This window comes from Phocoena phocoena, chromosome 19 (assembly GCF_963924675.1).
Source record: "Phocoena phocoena chromosome 19, mPhoPho1.1, whole genome shotgun sequence".
Classification (NCBI taxonomy): domain Eukaryota; kingdom Metazoa; phylum Chordata; class Mammalia; order Artiodactyla; family Phocoenidae; genus Phocoena; species Phocoena phocoena.
Window position 1 is genome coordinate 39,842,759 of NC_089237.1, and position 15,956 is coordinate 39,858,714.

Below are 15,956 nucleotides of genomic sequence, written 5' to 3' on the forward strand. Positions count from 1 at the left end.
CTGCCTTCCGGGGCCGCCTTCTGGCCGCCCGGCCGGCCGGGCCGGCGGGGAGCGGCCCCTCCGGCGCACGCGCGCCGTGGTGGGAGGGGCCTGAGGAGGTGGGGCCTGCAGCGGGGCCCGGCGGGGGCGGAGCCGGCGGCCACCGCCCGCGGGCGAGTAAAGGAGAAGGCGGAGCGGGAGGCAAAAAGCCTACAGCACCCGGTATTCCCAGGCGGTCTCCCATCCAAGTACTAACCAGGCCCGACCCTGCTTAGCTTCCGAGATCAGACGAGATCAGGCGCGTTCAGGGTGGTATGGCCGTAGACGGGGGCGGGGACCGCGGGCTGCCTCTTGAGGCCCAGTTGCGCTGGCGCTGGCGCCTTAGGGCCAGCCAGCCCGGCGGTCAGCCCGCCCCGGCGGGACCCCGCCGCCCGCCCAGGCAGGGGGAACGGACGTCTCGGGTATCGGGCGGTGGCGGAGGGTTTGGCCACCACCTCCCAGCCGAGGGCCGGCGTGACCCAGCAAACCCTTCGGCGCTTGGCGCCCCGCCCAAGATCCCGCACGTCGCTCACAGGGACGTGGCCCCGGGGGCTTCGGGGCCCGGGGCCCGCGGTCCCTGGGGCATCGCCCCTGCCCGCCCACGCGGCGCTAGGCGCAGCCCGGCCGCAGCCCGGGCCGGCCCTGCTGCCCGACAGCAGCTGGCCCGAAGCCACTGGGAGCCACCATTGCGTCGCCACGGCCCCTCAGCCCCGGCAAGGCCACCCTTGCCCGCACACCACCCGCCGAGCTCAGGAGCCCGCCCCTGGTGGCCGGCAGGCCCGGGGAAGCGGCCCCGGCCCTCGATCCCGCTCCCGCACCCGGCCGCGGCGACACGGCGGAGGCGGGGCTTCTGCCGGAGGGAGCTGTGGCGGGACACACCGGCGCACAGGTGGCGGCAACGGGGCTGGGCGCCAGTGGGGGCGGCCAGGTGCAGGTCGAGGGGCTCGCTGGCCGAAAGGATGGCAACCGGGCCCGCGGCGGATTCTGGGTCCGGGCCAGCCACCCCGGGAGCGTCCGGGGTGCGGCTGCCTTCCGGGGCCGCCTTCTGGCCGCCCGGCCGGCCGGGCCAGCGGGGAGCGGCCCCTCCGGCGAACGCGCGCCGTGGTGGGAGGGGCCTGAGGAGGTGGGGCCTGCAGCGGGGCCCGGCGGGGGCGGAGCCGGCGGCCACCGCCCGCGGGCGAGTAAAGGAGAAGGCGGAGCGGGAGGCAAAAAGCCTACAGCACCCGGTATTCCCAGGCGGTCTCCCATCCAAGTACTAACCAGGCCCGACCCTGCTTAGCTTCCGAGATCAGACGAGATCGGGCGCGTTCAGGGTGGTATGGCCGTAGACGGGGACGGGGACCGCGGGCTGCCTCTTGAGGCCCAGTTGCGCTGGCGCTGGCGCCTTAGGGCCAGCCAGCCTGGCGGTCAGCCCGCCCAGGCAGGGGGAACGGACGTCTCGGGTATCGGGCGGTGGCGGAGGGTTTGGCCACCACCTCCCAGCCGAGGGCCGGCGTGACCCAGCAAACCCTTCGGCGCTTGGCGCCCCGCCCAAGATCCCGCACGTCGCTCACAGGGACGTGGCCCCGGAGGCTTCGGGGCCCGGGGCCCGCAGTCCCTGGGGCATCGCCCCTGCCCGCCCACGCGGCGCTAGGCGCAGCCCGGCCGCAGCCCGGGCCGGCCCTGCTGCCCGACAGCAGCTGGCCCGAAGCCACTGGGAGCCACCATTGCGTCGCCACGGCCCCTCAGCCCCGGCAAGGCCACCCTTGCCCGCACACCACCCGCCGAGCTCAGGAGCCCGCCCCTGGTGGCCGGCAGGCCCGGGGAAGCGGCCCCGGCCCTCGATCCCGCTCCCGCACCCGGCCGCGGCGACACGGCGGAGGCGGGGCTTCTGCCGGAGGGAGCTGTGGCGGGACACACCGGCGCACAGGTGGCGGCAGCGGGGCTGGGCGCCAGTGGGGGCGGCCAGGTGCAGGTCGAGGGGCTCGCTGGCCGAAAGGACGGTAACCGGGCCCGCGGCGGATTCTGGGTCCGGGCCAGCCACCCCGGGAGCGTCCGGGGTGCGGCTGCCTTCCGGGGCCGCCTTCTGGCCGCCCGGCCGGCCGGGCCGGCGGGGAGCGGCCCCTCCGGCGCACGCGCGCCGTGGTGGGAGGGGCCTGAGGAGGTGGGGCCTGCAGCGGGGCCCGGCGGGGGCGGAGCCGGCGGCCACCGCCCGCGGGCGAGTAAAGGAGAAGGCGGAGCGGGAGGCAAAAAGCCTACAGCACCCGGTATTCCCAGGCGGTCTCCCATCCAAGTACTAACCAGGCCCGACCCTGCTTAGCTTCCGAGATCAGACGAGATCGGGCGCGTTCAGGGTGGTATGGCCGTAGACGGGGGCGGGGACCGCGGGCTGCCTCTTGAGGCCCAGTTGCGCTGGCGCTGGCGCCTTAGGGCCAGCCAGCCCGGCGGTCAGCCCGCCCAGGCAGGGGGAACGGACGTCTCGGGTATCGGGCGGTGGCGGAGGGTTTGGCCACCACCTCCCAGCCGAGGGCCGGCGTGACCCAGCAAACCCTTCGGCGCTTGGCGCCCCGCCCAAGATCCCGCACGTCGCTCACAGGGACGTGGCCCCGGAGGCTTCGGGGCCCGGGGCCCGCGGTCCCTGGGGCATCGCCCCTGCCCGCCCACGCGGCGCTAGGCGCAGCCCGGCCGCAGCCCGGGCCGGCCCTGCTGCCCGACTGCAGCTGGCCTGAAGCCACTGGGAGCCACCATTGCGTCGCCACGGCCCCTCAGCCCCGGCAAGGCCACCCTTGCCCGCACACCACCCGCCGAGCTCAGGAGCCCGCCCCTGGTGGCCGGCAGGCCCGGGGAAGCGGCCCCGGCCCTCGATCCCGCTCCCGCACCCGGCCGCGGCGACACGGCGGAGGCGGGGCTTCTGCCGGAGGGAGCTGTGGCGGGACACACCGGCGCACAGGTGGCGGCAGCGGGGCTGGGCGCCAGTGGGGGCGGCCAGGTGCAGGTCGAGGGGCTCGCTGGCTGAAAGGACGGCAACCGGGCCCGCGGCGGATTCTGGGTCCGGGCCAGCCACCCCGGGAGCGTCCGGGGTGCGGCTGCCTTCCGGGGCCGCCTTCTGGCCGCCCGGCCGGCCGGGCCGGCGGGGAGCGGCCCCTCCGGCGCACGCGCGCCGTGGTGGGAGGGGCCTGAGGAGGTGGGGCCTGCAGCGGGGCCCGGCGGGGGCGGAGCCGGCGGCCACCGCCCGCGGGCGAGTAAAGGAGAAGGCGGAGCGGGAGGCAAAAAGCCTACAGCACCCGGTATTCCCAGGCGGTCTCCCATCCAAGTACTAACCAGGCCCGACCCTGCTTAGCTTCCGAGATCAGACGAGATCGGGCGCGTTCAGGGTGGTATGGCCGTAGACGGGGGCAGGGACCGCGGGCTGCCTCTTGAGGCCCAGTTGCGCTGGCGCTGGCGCCTTAGGGCCAGCCAGCCCGGCGGTCAGCCCGCCCAGGCAGGGGGAACGGACGTCTCGGGTATCGGGCGGTGGCGGAGGGTTTGGCCACCACCTCCCAGCCGAGGGCCGGCGTGACCCAGCAAACCCTTCGGCGCTTGGCGCCCTGCCCAAGATCCCGCACGTCGCTCACAGGGACGTGGCCCCGGGGGCTTCGGGGCCCGGGGCCCGCGGTCCCTGGGGCATCGCCCCTGCCCGCCCACGCGGCGCTAGGCGCAGCCCGGCCGCAGCCCGGGCCGGCCCTGCTGCCCGACAGCAGCTGGCCCGAAGCCACTGGGAGCCACCATTGCGTCGCCACGGCCCCTCAGCCCCGGCAAGGCCACCCTTGCCCGCACACCACCCGCCGAGCTCAGGAGCCCGCCCCTGGTGGCCGGCAGGCCCGGGGAAGCGGCCCCGGCCCTCGATCCCGCTCCCGCACCCGGCCGCGGCGACACGGCGGAGGCGGGGCTTCTGCCGGAGGGAGCTGTGGCGGGACACACCGGCGCACAGGTGGCGGCAGCGGGGCTGGGCGCCAGTGGGGGCGGCCAGGTGCAGGTCGAGGGGCTCGCTGGCCGAAAGGACGGCAACCGGGCCCGCGGCGGATTCTGGGTCCGGGCCAGCCACCCCGGGAGCGTCCGGGGTGCGGCTGCCTTCCGGGGCCGCCTTCTGGCCGCCCGGCCGGCCGGGCCAGCGGGGAGCGGCCCCTCCGGCGCACGCGCGCCGTGGTGGGAGGGGCCTGAGGAGGTGGGGCCTGCAGCGGGGCCCGGCGGGGGCGGAGCCGGCGGCCACCGCCCGCGGGCGAGTAAAGGAGAAGGCGGAGCGGGAGGCAAAAAGCCTACAGCACCCGGTATTCCCAGGCGGTCTCCCATCCAAGTACTAACCAGGCCCGACCCTGCTTAGCTTCCGAGATCAGACGAGATCGGGCGCGTTCAGGGTGGTATGGCCGTAGACGGGGGCGGGGACCGCGGGCTGCCTCTTGAGGCCCAGTTGCGCTGGCGCTGGCGCCTTAGGGCCAGCCAGCCCGGCGGTCAGCCCGCCCCGGCGGGACCCCGCCGCCCGCCCAGGCAGGGGGAACGGACGTCTCGGGTATCGGGCGGTGGCGGAGGGTTTGGCCACCACCTCCCAGCCGAGGGCCGGCGTGACCCAGCAAACCCTTCGGCGCTTGGCGCCCCGCCCAAGATCCCGCACGTCGCTCACAGGGACGTGGCCCCGGGGGCTTCGGGGCCCGGGGCCCGCGGTCCCTGGGGCATCGCCCCTGCCCGCCCACGCGGCGCTAGGCGCAGCCCGGCCGCAGCCCGGGCCGGCCCTGCTGCCCGACAGCAGCTGGCCCGAAGCCACTGGGAGCCACCATTGCGTCGCCACGGCCCCTCAGCCCCGGCAAGGCCACCCTTGCCCGCACACCACCCGCCGAGCTCAGGAGCCCGCCCCTGGTGGCCGGCAGGCCCGGGGAAGCGGCCCCGGCCCTCGATCCCGCTCCCGCACCCGGCCGCGGCGACACGGCGGAGGCGGGGCTTCTGCCGGAGGGAGCTGTGGCGGGACACACCGGCGCACAGGTGGCGGCAGCGGGGCTGGGCGCCAGTGGGGGCGGCCAGGTGCAGGTCGAGGGGCTCGCTGGCCGAAAGGACGGCAACCGGGCCCGCGGCGGATTCTGGGTCCGGGCCAGCCACCCCGGGAGCGTCCGGGGTGCGGCTGCCTTCCGGGGCCGCCTTCTGGCCGCCCGGCCGGCCGGGCCGGCGGGGAGCGGCCCCTCCGGCGCACGCGCGCCATGGTGGGAGGGGCCTGAGGAGGTGGGGCCTGCAGCGGGGCCCGGCGGGGGCGGAGCCGGCGGCCACCGCCCGCGGGCGAGTAAAGGAGAAGGCGGAGCGGGAGGCAAAAAGCCTACAGCACCCGGTATTCCCAGGCGGTCTCCCATCCAAGTACTAACCAGGCCCGACCCTGCTTAGCTTCCGAGATCAGACGAGATCGGGCGCGTTCAGGGTGGTATGGCCGTAGACGGGGGCGGGGACCGCGGGCTGCCTCTTGAGGCCCAGTTGCGCTGGCTGGCGCCTTAGGGCCAGCCAGCCCGGCGGTCAGCCCGCCCAGGCAGGGGGAACGGACGTCTCGGGTATCGGGCGGTGGCGGAGGGTTTGGCCACCACCTCCCAGCCGAGGGCCGGCGTGACCCAGCAAACCCTTCGGCGCTTGGCGCCCCGCCCAAGATCCCGCACGTCGCTCACAGGGACGTGGCCCCGGGGGCTTCGGGGCCCGGGGTCCGCGGTCCCTGGGGCATCGCCCCTGCCCGCCCACGCGGCGCTAGGCGCAGCCCGGCCGCAGCCCGGGCCGGCCCTGCTGCCCGACAGCAGCTGGCCCGAAGCCACTGGGAGCCACCATTGCGTCGCCACGGCCCCTCAGCCCCGGCAAGGCCACCCTTGCCCGCACACCACCCGCCGAGCTCAGGAGCCCGCCCCTGGTGGCCGGCAGGCCCGGGGAAGCGGCCCCGGCCCTCGATCCCGCTCCCGCACCCGGCCGCGGCGACACGGCGGAGGCGGGGCTTCTGCCGGAGGGAGCTGTGGCGGGACACACCGGCGCACAGGTGGCGGCAGCGGGGCTGGGCGCCAGTGGGGGCGGCCAGGTGCAGGTCGAGGGGCTCGCTGGCCGAAAGGACGGCAACCGGGCCCGCGGCGGATTCTGGGTCCGGGCCAGCCACCCCGGGAGCGTCCGGGGTGCGGCTGCCTTCCGGGGCCGCCTTCTGGCCGCCCGGCCGGCCGGGCCGGCGGGGAGCGGCCCCTCCGGCGCACGCGCGCCGTGGTGGGAGGGGCCTGAGGAGGTGGGGCCTGCAGCGGGGCCCGGCGGGGGCGGAGCCGGCGGCCACCGCCCGCGGGCGAGTAAAGGAGAAGGCGGAGCGGGAGGCAAAAAGCCTACAGCACCCGGTATTCCCAGGCGGTCTCCCATCCAAGTACTAACCAGGCCCGACCCTGCTTAGCTTCCGAGATCAGACGAGATCGGGCGCGTTCAGGGTGGTATGGCCGTAGACGGGGGCGGGGACCGCGGGCTGCCTCTTGAGGCCCAGTTGCGCTGGCGCTGGCGCCTTAGGGCCAGCCAGCCCGGCGGTCAGCCCGCCCAGGCAGGGGGAACGGACGTCTCGGGTATCGGGCGGTGGCGGAGGGTTTGGCCACCACCTCCCAGCCGAGGGCCGGCGTGACCCAGCAAACCCTTCGGCGCTTGGCGCCCCGCCCAAGATCCCGCACGTCGCTCACAGGGACGTGGCCCCGGAGGCTTCGGGGCCCGGGGCCCGCGGTCCCTGGGGCATCGCCCCTGCCCGCCCACGCGGCGCTAGGCGCAGCCCGGCCGCAGCCCGGGCCGGCCCTGCTGCCCGACAGCAGCTGGCCCGAAGCCACTGGGAGCCACCATTGCGTCGCCACGGCCCCTCAGCCCCGGCAAGGCCACCCTTGCCCGCACACCACCCGCCGAGCTCAGGAGCCCGCCCCTGGTGGCCGGCAGGCCCGGGGAAGCGGCCCCGGCCCTCGATCCCGCTCCCGCACCCGGCCGCGGCGACACGGCGGAGGCGGGGCTTCTGCCGGAGGGAGCTGTGGCGGGACACACCGGCGCACAGGTGGCGGCAGCGGGGCTGGGCGCCAGTGGGGGCGGCCAGGTGCAGGTCGAGGGGCTCGCTGGCCGAAAGGACGGCAACCGGGCCCGCGGCGGATTCTGGGTCCGGGCCAGCCACCCCGGGAGCGTCCGGGGTGCGGCTGCCTTCCGGGGCCGCCTTCTGGCCGCCCGGCCGGCCGGGCCGGCGGGGAGCGGCCCCTCCGGCGCACGCGCGCCGTGGTGGGAGGGGCCTGAGGAGGTGGGGCCTGCAGCGGGGCCCGGCGGGGGCGGAGCCGGCGGCCACCGCCCGCGGGCGAGTAAAGGAGAAGGCGGAGCGGGAGGCAAAAAGCCTACAGCACCCGGTATTCCCAGGCGGTCTCCCATCCAAGTACTAACCAGGCCCGACCCTGCTTAGCTTCCGAGATCAGACGAGATCGGGCGCGTTCAGGGTGGTATGGCCGTAGACGGGGGCGGGGACCGCGGGCTGCCTCTTGAGGCCCAGTTGCGCTGGCGCTGGCGCCTTAGGGCCAGCCAGCCCGGCGGTCAGCCCCCCCAGGCAGGGGGAACGGACGTCTCGGGTATCGGGCGGTGGCGGAGGGTTTGGCCACCACCTCCCAGCCGAGGGCCGGCGTGACCCAGCAAACCCTTCGGCGCTTGGCGCCCCGCCCAAGATCCCGCACGTCGCTCACAGGGACGTGGCCCCGGGGGCTTCGGGGCCCGGGGCCCGCGGTCCCTGGGGCATCGCCCCTGCCCGCCCACGCGGCGCTAGGCGCAGCCCGGCCGCAGCCCGGGCCGGCCCTGCTGCCCGACAGCAGCTGGCCCGAAGCCACTGGGAGCCACCATTGCGTCGCCACGGCCCCTCAGCCCCGGCAAGGCCACCCTTGCCCGCACACCACCCGCCGAGCTCAGGAGCCCGCCCCTGGTGGCCGGCAGGCCCGGGGAAGCGGCCCCGGCCCTCGATCCCGCTCCCGCACCCGGCCGCGGCGACACGGCGGAGGCGGGGCTTCTGCCGGAGGGAGCTGTGGCGGGACACACCGGCGCACAGGTGGCGGCAGCGGGGCTGGGCGCCAGTGGGGGCGGCCAGGTGCAGGTCGAGGGGCTCGCTGGCCGAAAGGACGGCAACCGGGCCCGCGGCGGATTCTGGGTCCGGGCCAGCCACCCCGGGAGTGTCCGGGGTGCGGCTGCCTTCCGGGGCCGCCTTCTGGCCGCCCGGCCGGCCGGGCCGGCGGGGAGCGGCCCCTCCGGCGCACGCGCGCCGTGGTGGGAGGGGCCTGAGGAGGTGGGGCCTGCAGCGGGGCCCGGCGGGGGCGGAGCCGGCGGCCACCGCCCGCGGGCGAGTAAAGGAGAAGGCGGAGCGGGAGGCAAAAAGCCTACAGCACCCGGTATTCCCAGGCGGTCTCCCATCCAAGTACTAACCAGGCCCGACCCTGCTTAGCTTCCGAGATCAGACGAGATCGGGCGCGTTCAGGGTGGTATGGCCGTAGACGGGGGCGGGGACCGCGGGCTGCCTCTTGAGGCCCAGTTGCGCTGGCGCTGGCGCCTTAGGGCCAGCCAACCCGGCGGTCAGCCCGCCCCGGCGGGACCCCGCCGCCCGCCCAGGCAGGGGGAACGGACGTCTCGGGTATCGGGCGGTGGCGGAGGGTTTGGCCACCACCTCCCAGCCGAGGGCCGGCGTGACCCAGCAAACCCTTCGGCGCTTGGCGCCCCGCCCAAGATCCCGCACGTCGCTCACAGGGACGTGGCCCCGGGGGCTTCGGGGCCCGGGGCCCGCGGTCCCTGGGGCATCGCCCCTGCCCGCCCACGCGGCGCTAGGCGCAGCCCGGCCGCAGCCCGGGCCGGCCCTGCTGCCCGACAGCAGCTGGCCCGAAGCCACTGGGAGCCACCATTGCGTCGCCACGGCCCCTCAGCCCCGGCAAGGCCACCCTTGCCCGCACACCACCCGCCGAGCTCAGGAGCCCGCCCCTGGTGGCCGGCAGGCCCGGGGAAGCGGCCCCGGCCCTCGATCCCGCTCCCGCACCCGGCCGCGGCGACACGGCGGAGGCGGGGCTTCTGCCGGAGGGAGCTGTGGCGGGACACACCGGCGCACAGGTGGCGGCAGCGGGGCTGGGCGCCAGTGGGGGCGGCCAGGTGCAGGTCGAGGGGCTCGCTGGCCGAAAGGACGGCAACCGGGCCCGCGGCGGATTCTGGGTCCGGGCCAGCCACCCCGGGAGCGTCCGGGGTGCGGCTGCCTTCCGGGGCCGCCTTCTGGCCGCCCGGCCGGCCGGGCCGGCGGGGAGCGGCCCCTCCAGCGCACGCGCGCCGTGGTGGGAGGGGCCTGAGGAGGTGGGGCCTGCAGCGGGGCCCGGCGGGGGCGGAGCCGGCGGCCACCGCCCGCGGGCAAGTAAAGGAGAAGGCGGAGCGGGAGGCAAAAAGCCTACAGCACCCGGTATTCCCAGGCGGTCTCCCATCCAAGTACTAACCAGGCCCGACCCTGCTTAGCTTCCGAGATCAGACGAGATCGGGCGCGTTCAGGGTGGTATGGCCGTAGACGGGGACGGGGACCGCGGGCTGCCTCTTGAGGCCCAGTTGCGCTGGCGCTGGCGCCTTAGGGCCAGCCAGCCCGGCGGTCAGCCCGCCCAGGCAGGGGGAACGGACGTCTCGGGTATCGGGCGGTGGCGGAGGGTTTGGCCACCACCTCCCAGCCGAGGGCCGGCGTGACCCAGCAAACCCTTCGGCGCTTGGCGCCCCGCCCAAGATCCCGCACGTCGCTCACAGGGACGTGGCCCCGGAGGCTTCGGGGCCCGGGGCCCGCGGTCCCTGGGGCATCGCCCCTGCCCGCCCACGCGGCGCTAGGCGCAGCCCGGCCGCAGCCCGGGCCGGCCCTGCTGCCCGACAGCAGCTGGCCCGAAGCCACTGGGAGCCACCATTGCGTCGCCACGGCCCCTCAGCCCCGGCAAGGCCACCCTTGCCCGCACACCACCCGCCGAGCTCAGGAGCCCGCCCCTGGTGGCCGGCAGGCCCGGGGAAGCGGCCCCGGCCCTCGATCCCGCTCCCGCACCCGGCCGCGGCGACACGGCGGAGGCGGGGCTTCTGCCGGAGGGAGCTGTGGCGGGACACACCGGCGCACAGGTGGCGGCAGCGGGGCTGGGCGCCAGTGGGGGCGGCCAGGTGCAGGTCGAGGGGCTCGCTGGCCGAAAGGACGGCAAACGGGCCCGCGGCGGATTCTGGGTCCGGGCCAGCCACCCCGGGAGCGTCCGGGGTGCGGCTGCCTTCCGGGGCCGCCTTCTGGCCGCCCGGCCGGCCGGGCCGGCGGGGAGCGGCCCCTCCGGCGCACGCGCGCCGTGGTGGGAGGGGCCTGAGGAGGTGGGGCCTGCAGCGGGGCCCGGCGGGGGCGGAGCCGGCGGCCACCGCCCGCGGGCGAGTAAAGGAGAAGGCGGAGCGGGAGGCAAAAAGCCTACAGCACCCGGTATTCCCAGGCGGTCTCCCATCCAAGTACTAACCAGGCCCGACCCTGCTTAGCTTCCGAGATCAGACGAGATCGGGCGCGTTCAGGGTGGTATGGCCGTAGACGGGGGCGGGGACCGCGGGCTGCCTCTTGAGGCCCAGTTGCGCTGGCGCTGGCGCCTTAGGGCCAGCCAGCCCGGCGGTCAGCCCGCCCAGGCAGGGGGAACGGACGTCTCGGGTATCGGGCGGTGGCGGAGGGTTTGGCCACCACCTCCCAGCCGAGGGCCGGCGTGACCCAGCAAACCCTTCGGCGCTTGGCGCCCCGCCCAAGATCCCGCACGTCGCTCACAGGGACGTGGCCCCGGAGGCTTCGGGGCCCGGGGCCCGCGGTCCCTGGGGCATCGCCCCTGCCCGCCCACGCGGCGCTAGGCGCAGCCCGGCCGCAGCCCGGGCCGGCCCTGCTGCCCGACTGCAGCTGGCCCGAAGCCACTGGGAGCCACCATTGCGTCGCCACGGCCCCTCAGCCCCGGCAAGGCCACCCTTGCCCGCACACCACCCGCCGAGCTCAGGAGCCCGCCCCTGGTGGCCGGCAGGCCCGGGGAAGCGGCCCCGGCCTTCGATCCCGCTCCCGCACCCGGCCGCGGCGACACGGCGGAGGCGGGGCTTCTGCCGGAGGGAGCTGTGGCGGGACACACCGGCGCACAGGTGGCGGCAGCGGGGCTGGGCGCCAGTGGGGGCGGCCAGGTGCAGGTCGAGGGGCTCGCTGGCCGAAAGGACGGCAACCGGGCCCGCGGCGGATTCTGGGTCCGGGCCAGCCACCCCGGGAGCGTCCGGGGTGCGGCTGCCTTCCGGGGCCGCCTTCTGGCCGCCCGGCCGGCCGGGCCGGCGGGGAGCGGCCCCACTGGCGCACGCGCGCCGTGGTGGGAGGGGCCTGAGGAGGTGGGGCCTGCAGCGGGGCCCGGCGGGGGCGGAGCCGGCGGCCACCGCCCGCGGGCGAGTAAAGGAGAAGGCGGAGCGGGAGGCAAAAAGCCTACAGCACCCGGTATTCCCAGGCGGTCTCCCATCCAAGTACTAACCAGGCCCGACCCTGCTTAGCTTCCGAGATCAGACGAGATCGGGCGCGTTCAGGGTGGTATGGCCGTAGACGGGGGCGGGGACCGCGGGCTGCCTCTTGAGGCCCAGTTGCGCTGGCGCTGGCGCCTTAGGGCCAGCCAGCCCGGCGGTCAGCCCGCCCAGGCAGGGGGAACGGACGTCTCGGGTATCGGGCGGTGGCGGAGGGTTTGGCCACCACCTCCCAGCCGAGGGCCGGCGTGACCCAGCAAACCCTTCGGCGCTTGGCGCCCCGCCCAAGATCCCGCACGTCGCTCACAGGGACGTGGCCCCGGAGGCTTCGGGGCCCGGGGCCCGCGGTCCCTGGGGCATCGCCCCTGCCCGCCCACGCGGTGCTAGGCGCAGCCCGGCCGCAGCCCGGGCCGGCCCTGCTGCCCGACAGCAGCTGGCCCGAAGCCACTGGGAGCCACCATTGCGTCGCCACGGCCCCTCAGCCCCGGCAAGGCCACCCTTGCCCGCACACCACCCGCCGAGCTCAGGAGCCCGCCCCTGGTGGCCGGCAGGCCCGGGGAAGCGGCCCCGGCCCTCGATCCCGCTCCCGCACCCGGCCGCGGCGACACGGCGGAGGCGGGGCTTCTGCCGGAGGGAGCTGTGGCGGGACACACCGGCGCACAGGTGGCGGCAGCGGGGCTGGGCGCCAGTGGGGGCGGCCAGGTGCAGGTCGAGGGGCTCGCTGGCCGAAAGGACGGCAACCGGGCCCGCGGCGGATTCTGGGTCCGGGCCAGCCACCCCGGGAGCGTCCGGGGTGCGGCTGCCTTCCGGGGCCGCCTTCTGGCCGCCCGGCCGGCCGGGCCGGCGGGGAGCGGCCCCTCCGGCGCACGCGCGCCGTGGTGGGAGGGGCCTGAGGAGGTGGGGCCTGCAGCGGGGCCCGGCGGGGGCGGAGCCGGCGGCCACCGCCCGCGGGCGAGTAAAGGAGAAGGCGGAGCGGGAGGCAAAAAGCCTACAGCACCCGGTATTCCCAGGCGGTCTCCCATCCAAGTACTAACCAGGCCCGACCCTGCTTAGCTTCCGAGATCAGACGAGATCGGGCGCGTTCAGGGTGGTATGGCCGTAGACGGGGGCGGGGACCGCGGGCTGCCTCTTGAGGCCCAGTTGCGCTGGCGCTGGCGCCTTAGGGCCAGCCAGCCCGGCGTTCAGCCCGCCCAGGCAGGGGGAACGGACGTCTCGGGTATCGGGCGGTGGCGGAGGGTTTGGCCACCACCTCCCAGCCGAGGGCCGGCGTGACCCAGCAAACCCTTCGGCGCTTGGCGCCCCGCCCAAGATCCCGCACGTCGCTCACAGGGACGTGGCCCCGGGGGCTTCGGGACCCGGGGCCCGCGGTCCCTGGGGCATCGCCCCTGCCCGCCCACGCGGCGCTAGGCGCAGCCCGGCCGCAGCCCGGGCCGGCCCTGCTGCCCGACAGCAGCTGGCCCGAAGCCACTGGGAGCCACCATTGCGTCGCCACGGCCCCTCAGCCCCGGCAAGGCCACCCTTGCCCGCACACCACCCGCCGAGCTCAGGAGCCCGCCCCTGGTGGCCGGCAGGCCCGGGGAAGCGGCCCCGGCCCTCGATCCCGCTCCCGCACCCGGCCGCGGCGACACGGCGGAGGCGGGGCTTCTGCCGGAGGGAGCTGTGGCGGGACACACCGGCGCACAGGTGGCGGCAGCGGGGCTGGGCGCCAGTGGGGGCGGCCAGGTGCAGGTCGAGGGGCTCGCTGGCCGAAAGGACGGCAACCGGGCCCGCGGCGGATTCTGGGTCCGGGCCAGCCACCCCGGGAGCGTCCGGGGTGCGGCTGCCTTCCGGGGCCGCCTTCTGGCCGCCCGGCCGGCCGGGCCGGCGGGGAGCGGCCCCTCCGGCGCACGCGCGCCGTGGTGGGAGGGGCCTGAGGAGGTGGGGCCTGCAGCGGGGCCCGGCGGGGGCGGAGCCGGCGGCCACCGCCCGCGGGCGAGTAAAGGAGAAGGCGGAGCGGGAGGCAAAAAGCCTACAGCACCCGGTATTCCCAGGCGGTCTCCCATCCAAGTACTAACCAGGCCCGACCCTGCTTAGCTTCCGAGATCAGACGAGATCGGGCGCGTTCAGGGTGGTATGGCCGTAGACGGGGGCGGGGACCGCGGGCTGCCTCTTGAGGCCCAGTTGCGCTGGCGCTGGCGCCTTAGGGCCAGCCAGCCCGGCGGTCAGCCCGCCCCGGCGGGACCCCGCCGCCCGCCCAGGCAGGGGGAACGGACGTCTCGGGTATCGGGCGGTGGCGGAGGGTTTGGCCACCACCTCCCAGCCGAGGGCCGGCGTGACCCAGCAAACCCTTCGGCGCTTGGCGCCCCGCCCAAGATCCCGCACGTCGCTCACAGGGACGTGGCCCCGGGGGCTTCGGGGCCCGGGGCCCGCGGTCCCTGGGGCATCGCCCCTGCCCGCCCACGCGGCGCTAGGCGCAGCCCGGCCGCAGCCCGGGCCGGCCCTGCTGCCCGACAGCAGCTGGCCCGAAGCCACTGGGAGCCACCATTGCGTCGCCACGGCCCCTCAGCCCCGGCAAGGCCACCCTTGCCCGCACACCACCCGCCGAGCTCAGGAGCCCGCCCCTGGTGGCCGGCAGGCCCGGGGAAGCGGCCCCGGCCCTCGATCCCGCTCCCGCACCCGGCCGCGGCGACACGGCGGAGGCGGGGCTTCTGCCGGAGGGAGCTGTGGCGGGACACACCGGCGCACAGGTGGCGGCAGCGGGGCTGGGCGCCAGTGGGGGCGGCCAGGTGCAGGTCGAGGGGCTCGCTGGCCGAAAGGACGGCAACCGGGCCCGCGGCGGATTCTGGGTCCGGGCCAGCCACCCCGGGAGCGTCCGGGGTGCGGCTGCCTTCCGGGGCCGCCTTCTGGCCGCCCGGCCGGCCGGGCCGGCGGGGAGCGGCCCCTCCGGCGCACGCGCGCCGTGGTGGGAGGGGCCTGAGGAGGTGGGGCCTGCAGCGGGGCCCGGCGGGGGCGGAGCCGGCGGCCACCGCCCGCGGGCGAGTAAAGGAGAAGGCGGAGCGGGAGGCAAAAAGCCTACAGCACCCGGTATTCCCAGGCGGTCTCCCATCCAAGTACTAACCAGGCCCGACCCTGCTTAGCTTCCGAGATCAGACGAGATCGGGCGCGTTCAGGGTGGTATGGCCGTAGACGGGGGCGGGGACCGCGGGCTGCCTCTTGAGGCCCAGTTGCGCTGGCGCTGGCGCCTTAGGGCCAGCCAGCCCGGCGGTCAGCCCGCCCCGGCGGGACCCCGCCGCCCGCCCAGGCAGGGGGAACGGACGTCTCGGGTATCGGGCGGTGGCGGAGGGTTTGGCCACCACCTCCCAGCCGAGGGCCGGCGTGACCCAGCAAACCCTTCGGCGCTTGGCGCCCCGCCCAAGATCCCGCACGTCGCTCACAGGGACGTGGCCCCGGGGGCTTCGGGGCCCGGGGCCCGCGGTCCCTGGGGCATCGCCCCTGCCCGCCCACGCGGCGCTAGGCGCAGCCCGGCCGCAGCCCGGGCCGGCCCTGCTGCCCGACAGCAGCTGGCCCGAAGCCACTGGGAGCCACCATTGCGTCGCCACGGCCCCTCAGCCCCGGCAAGGCCACCCTTGCCCGCACACCACCCGCCGAGCTCAGGAGCCCGCCCCTGGTGGCCGGCAGGCCCGGGGAAGCGGCCCCGGCCCTCGATCCCGCTCCCGCACCCGGCCGCGGCGACACGGCGGAGGCGGGGCTTCTGCCGGAGGGAGCTGTGGCGGGACACACCGGCGCACAGGTGGCGGCAGCGGGGCTGGGCGCCAGTGGGGGCGGCCAGGTGCAGGTCGAGGGGCTCGCTGGCCGAAAGGACGGCAACCGGGCCCGCGGCGGATTCTGGGTCCGGGCCAGCCACCCCGGGAGCGTCCGGGGTGCGGCTGCCTTCCGGGGCCGCCTTCTGGCCGCCCGGCCGGCCGGGCCGGCGGGGAGCGGCCCCTCCGGCGCACGCGCGCCGTGGTGGGAGGGGCCTGAGGAGGTGGGGCCTGCAGCGGGGCCCGGCGGGGGCGGAGCCGGCGGCCACCGCCCGCGGGCGAGTAAAGGAGAAGGCGGAGCGGGAGGCAAAAAGCCTACAGCACCCGGTATTCCCAGGCGGTCTCCCATCCAAGTACTAACCAGGCCCGACCCTGCTTAGCTTCCGAGATCAGACGAGATCGGGCGCGTTCAGGGTGGTATGGCCGTAGACGGGGGCGGGGACCGCGGGCTGCCTCTTGAGGCCCAGTTGCGCTGGCGCTGGCGCCTTAGGGCCAGCCAGCCCGGCGGTCAGCCCGCCCAGGCAGGGGGAACGGACGTCTCGGGTATCGGGCGGTGGCGGAGGGTTTGGCCACCACCTCCCAGCCGAGGGCCGGCGTGACCCAGCAAACCCTTCGGCGCTTGGCGCCCCGCCCAAGATCCCGCACGTCGCTCACAGGGACGTGGCCCCG

The 15,956-nt window shown here is 76.7% G+C and overlaps 16 non-coding genes across 16 annotated transcripts; all 16 read right to left on the reverse strand.

Annotated features, from left to right (window-relative positions):
* Positions 1-186: 186 nt before the first annotated feature.
* LOC136139462 (5S ribosomal RNA) lies at positions 187-305 on the reverse strand. Its single transcript, XR_010656997.1, has one exon. It is a non-coding gene; the product is annotated as a 5S ribosomal RNA (ribosomal RNA).
* Positions 306-1,229: 924 nt separating this feature from the next.
* On the reverse strand, positions 1,230-1,348 carry LOC136139351 (5S ribosomal RNA). Its single transcript, XR_010656889.1, has one exon. It is a non-coding gene; the product is annotated as a 5S ribosomal RNA (ribosomal RNA).
* Positions 1,349-2,249: 901 nt separating this feature from the next.
* Positions 2,250-2,368, reverse strand: LOC136139353 (5S ribosomal RNA). Its single transcript, XR_010656891.1, has one exon. It is a non-coding gene; the product is annotated as a 5S ribosomal RNA (ribosomal RNA).
* A 901-nt stretch (positions 2,369-3,269) lies between these two features.
* Positions 3,270-3,388, reverse strand: LOC136139354 (5S ribosomal RNA). Its single transcript, XR_010656892.1, has one exon. It is a non-coding gene; the product is annotated as a 5S ribosomal RNA (ribosomal RNA).
* A 901-nt stretch (positions 3,389-4,289) lies between these two features.
* On the reverse strand, positions 4,290-4,408 carry LOC136139355 (5S ribosomal RNA). Its single transcript, XR_010656893.1, has one exon. It is a non-coding gene; the product is annotated as a 5S ribosomal RNA (ribosomal RNA).
* A 924-nt stretch (positions 4,409-5,332) lies between these two features.
* Positions 5,333-5,451, reverse strand: LOC136139356 (5S ribosomal RNA). The gene has a single exon (XR_010656894.1). It is a non-coding gene; the product is annotated as a 5S ribosomal RNA (ribosomal RNA).
* Positions 5,452-6,350: 899 nt separating this feature from the next.
* On the reverse strand, positions 6,351-6,469 carry LOC136139357 (5S ribosomal RNA). Its single transcript, XR_010656895.1, has one exon. It is a non-coding gene; the product is annotated as a 5S ribosomal RNA (ribosomal RNA).
* A 901-nt stretch (positions 6,470-7,370) lies between these two features.
* LOC136139358 (5S ribosomal RNA) lies at positions 7,371-7,489 on the reverse strand. Its single transcript, XR_010656896.1, has one exon. It is a non-coding gene; the product is annotated as a 5S ribosomal RNA (ribosomal RNA).
* Positions 7,490-8,390: 901 nt separating this feature from the next.
* LOC136139359 (5S ribosomal RNA) lies at positions 8,391-8,509 on the reverse strand. Its single transcript, XR_010656897.1, has one exon. It is a non-coding gene; the product is annotated as a 5S ribosomal RNA (ribosomal RNA).
* A 924-nt stretch (positions 8,510-9,433) lies between these two features.
* LOC136139360 (5S ribosomal RNA) lies at positions 9,434-9,552 on the reverse strand. Its single transcript, XR_010656898.1, has one exon. It is a non-coding gene; the product is annotated as a 5S ribosomal RNA (ribosomal RNA).
* A 901-nt stretch (positions 9,553-10,453) lies between these two features.
* On the reverse strand, positions 10,454-10,572 carry LOC136139361 (5S ribosomal RNA). The gene has a single exon (XR_010656899.1). It is a non-coding gene; the product is annotated as a 5S ribosomal RNA (ribosomal RNA).
* A 901-nt stretch (positions 10,573-11,473) lies between these two features.
* LOC136139362 (5S ribosomal RNA) lies at positions 11,474-11,592 on the reverse strand. The gene has a single exon (XR_010656900.1). It is a non-coding gene; the product is annotated as a 5S ribosomal RNA (ribosomal RNA).
* Positions 11,593-12,493: 901 nt separating this feature from the next.
* On the reverse strand, positions 12,494-12,612 carry LOC136139364 (5S ribosomal RNA). Its single transcript, XR_010656902.1, has one exon. It is a non-coding gene; the product is annotated as a 5S ribosomal RNA (ribosomal RNA).
* A 901-nt stretch (positions 12,613-13,513) lies between these two features.
* Positions 13,514-13,632, reverse strand: LOC136139365 (5S ribosomal RNA). The gene has a single exon (XR_010656903.1). It is a non-coding gene; the product is annotated as a 5S ribosomal RNA (ribosomal RNA).
* Positions 13,633-14,556: 924 nt separating this feature from the next.
* LOC136139366 (5S ribosomal RNA) lies at positions 14,557-14,675 on the reverse strand. Its single transcript, XR_010656904.1, has one exon. It is a non-coding gene; the product is annotated as a 5S ribosomal RNA (ribosomal RNA).
* A 924-nt stretch (positions 14,676-15,599) lies between these two features.
* LOC136139367 (5S ribosomal RNA) lies at positions 15,600-15,718 on the reverse strand. The gene has a single exon (XR_010656905.1). It is a non-coding gene; the product is annotated as a 5S ribosomal RNA (ribosomal RNA).
* Positions 15,719-15,956: the final 238 nt, after the last annotated feature.